The sequence below is a fragment of the Boleophthalmus pectinirostris genome, unplaced genomic scaffold (genome assembly GCF_026225935.1).
Source record: "Boleophthalmus pectinirostris isolate CB_2022bp ecotype Guang Dong unplaced genomic scaffold, ASM2622593v1 HiC_scaffold_22, whole genome shotgun sequence".
In the NCBI taxonomy this organism is placed as follows: domain Eukaryota; kingdom Metazoa; phylum Chordata; class Actinopteri; order Gobiiformes; family Gobiidae; genus Boleophthalmus; species Boleophthalmus pectinirostris.
Genome location: NW_026571190.1, coordinates 41,807,215 through 41,810,448, shown reverse-complemented (window position 1 = coordinate 41,810,448; position 3,234 = coordinate 41,807,215). Strand labels below are relative to the sequence as shown.

Below are 3,234 nucleotides of genomic sequence, written 5' to 3'. Positions count from 1 at the left end.
AGACCTGGTTTAGATCCTGGTTTAGACCTGGTTTAGACCTGGACCTGGTTTAGATCTGGTTTAGATAGACCTGGTTTAGACCTGGTTTAGACCTGTTTAGTTTTAGTCCTGGTTTAGATCTGGTTTAGACCTGGTTTAGACCTGGTTTAGACCTGGTTTAGACCTGGTTTAGTCCTGGTTTAGATCTGGTTTAGACCTGGTTTAGACCTGGTTTAGACCTGGTTTAGACCTGGTTTAGACCTGGTTTAGACCTGGTTTAGACCTGGTTTAGACCTGGTTTAGATCTGGTTTAAGACCTGGTTTAGACCTGGTTTAGTGGTTTAGTCCTGGTTTAGACCTGGTTTAGACCTGGTTTAGACCTGGTTTAGATCTGGTTTAGACCTGGTTTAGACCTGGTTTAGACCTGGTTTAGACCTGGTTTAGATCTCACCACTTTGTACTGGAGTCGTTTTCGTTTGATGCAGAGTTCGTCCAAACTAATCTGACGTAGGAGCTCGAGTCTCGTCATTATTGGACCACGTCACTGTGACTCGCTCCTTCCTGATGCTCTGGGTTCGTGACATCATCATGTGACGATATTGCGGAAAACAGTTTAAACAAAAGGGAAACAAAGGGAAAACAGCGGAGCTCGAACTACTCAGTAACATCTGAGCCTCATTGTTGGTCCATGAAAAGACTTTTCACACTTTCCATCTTCCAGTCTGTTCCACTTCCTTGTTTTTACCGCACACATGACGTCGTGACGTCAGCTTAGTCATGTGACGAGCATTTCAGGCGGTTTCACGTTACTGTGTGAAGGGAACGGACACAGGAAAGACGTGTCTGGACACAAATCGTTTCTGATACGATGATTCTTTTACTTGTAAACGTGACCTAAAAGCCTGGGGTCAGTCCTGGACGACAGTGAGGCACAGATCTGAGCCAGAGAAAAGAAATGGTTTAATTGAAGAGTTAAAGAAGCTGTTTCTGTTAATAAGAAAGAGAATCATTTTGAATAGAAATGAGTCGTGTTTACAAGTCGATCCTCAAACCTGAACCGAAACAAAAAGAACATCAGAGACAGTCAGGTCCAGAGGTGTGGACAGTCAGGTCCAGAGGTGCGGACAGTCAGGTCCAGAGGTGCGGACAGTCAGGTCCAGAGGTGCGGACAGTCAGGTCCAGAGGTGCGGACAGTCAGGTCCAGAGGTGCGGACAGTCAGGTCCAGAGGTGCGGACAGTCAGGTCCAGAGGTGTGGATGCTCCACTAACACCTGAACCATTCTGCTGAAATGATCCACACTCAGGTTCAACAGAAAACAAACTGTAAACGAGTGTGTGTGTGTTAGTTCCAGAGGAGTTTCAGAGGAGTTATGTGGTGCCCCCTTCAGGCAGATGTAAGGACGTGTCCACCAGCGTCTGAACACAACTGAAGAAGAAGTTTGAGCTGAGAAACGTTTTTGACCAAATAAACTTTTGTCCAGGTGACAAACTGAATTTTTCCTTTTGCCTCAGATTCTAAATGAACGACTGAGGGATTTTACCCCACAAGTGTAACAGACCCTCTTTATTACCCCACAAGTGTAACAGACCCTCTTTATTACCCCACAAGTGTAACAGACCCTCTTTATTACCCCACAAGTGTAACAGACCCTCTTTATTACCCCACAAGTGTAACAGACCCTCTTTATTACCCCACAAGTGTAACAGACCCTCTTTATTACCCCACAAGTGTAACAGACCCTCTTTATTACCCCACAAGTGTAACAGACCCTCTTTATTGCCCCTCTGCAGTCGTGTGTGAGGTCGAGTCGTTCGTCTCGTCTTCCGGAGGACAGAGAGTGAGACGTGAGGCCGGCAGGGGCGGCAGGGGCGGCAGGGGCGGCAGCAGCGAGGAGGAGAACAGCAGCAACGAGAGCCGACAGGAGCAGAGCCGACAGGAGCAGAGCCGACAGGAGCAGAGCCGACAGGAGCAGAGCCGACAGGAGCAGAGCAGTGAGGAGACGGGAGGAGGAGCCAGCGTCACTCTGTCCAACTGTGTGGGTGAGAGACTGATTGACTTTTTTTAATGACCAGACCCGAGATTTCACTTTATTACGACAAAAATAAGAATCAACCCAAAGTCCATGTGTCCTGTTTCCATCTGAGTTCAACTCGACGCGTCTGAAACTCGCTCGATTGTGGTTTTGGCTTTAATAAAAACAACTGTTTTTCTCAGAATATGTCGCCGTTGGCAACGTAACAGTGGACGCAGACTGTATCAGTCTCATATTCACCAGGTAAGTGCTCCTGTCTGCTCCTGTCTGCTCCTGTCTGCTCCTGTCTGCTCCTGTCTGCTCCTGTCTGCTCCTGTCAGCTCCTGTCTGCTCCTGCTCCTGTCTGCTCCTGCTCTGCTCCTGCTCCTGCTCTGCTCCTGCTCCTGCTCTGCTCCTGTCCTGCTCCTCCTGTCTGTCTGCTCCTGTCAGCTCCTGTCTGCTCCTGGCTCTGCTCTGCTCCTGTCTGCTCCTGTCTGCTCTGCTCCTGTCTGCTCCTGTCGGCTCCTGTCGGCTCCTGTCTGCTCTGTCGGCTCCTGTCGGCTCCTGTCTGCTCCTGTCTGTCGGCTCCTGTCTGCTCCTGTCTGCTCCTGTCGGCTCCTGTCGGCTCCTGTCTGCTCCTGTCGGCTCCTGTCGGCTCCTGCTCTGCTCCTGTCTCGGCTCCTGTCGGCTCGGCTCCTGTCGGCTCCTCTCTGCTCCTGTCGGCTCCTGTCGGCTCCTGTCTCATGGTTCTTTTCTCTCCTCAGTGTTTGGAGAAATGCTTCTCCAGGATGTCAGACGGTGGATCATGTGACCTTCTTCCAGGACTGTCCCAAACCCACAAACAAAGCCCCAGTCCTGGTCTAGGCCCTAGTCCTGGTCTGGATCCTGGTCCTGGTCTGGATCCTGGTCCTGGTCTGGATCCTGGTCCTGGTCTGGATCCTGGTTCTAGTCCCTAATCACCTGCTCACTGCATTAATACATGAATAAAAACGTCTAGAACCATTTTGTCTTTTTGTCTCATTTAAAGTTTAGTCCTAGTTTAGTCCTGGTAGTCCTAGTTTAGTCCTAGTTTAGTCCTAGTTTAGTCCTGGTTTAGTCCTGGTTTAGTCCTGGTTCCTCCGGAGGAGCTGGAGGAAGTGTCTGGTGTGAAGGAAGTCTGGGAGTCCCTGCTTAAAGGTTCGTTCACACCAAAGAGTCAGAGCCTCCAGTTTCTATATAAAGTTGATGTGGACTATGTGTGACT

At 49.7% G+C, this 3,234-nt stretch overlaps 1 long non-coding RNA gene across 1 annotated transcript; it reads left to right on the top strand.

Annotated features, from left to right (window-relative positions):
• The first annotated feature begins 1,843 nt into the window (after positions 1 to 1,843).
• LOC129410454 (uncharacterized) lies at positions 1,844 to 2,936 on the top strand. Its single transcript, XR_008632873.1, has 3 exons — positions 1,844 to 2,019; positions 2,195 to 2,255; positions 2,756 to 2,936. It is a non-coding gene; the product is annotated as an uncharacterized LOC129410454 (long non-coding RNA).
• The last annotated feature ends 298 nt before the right edge of the window (positions 2,937 to 3,234 follow it).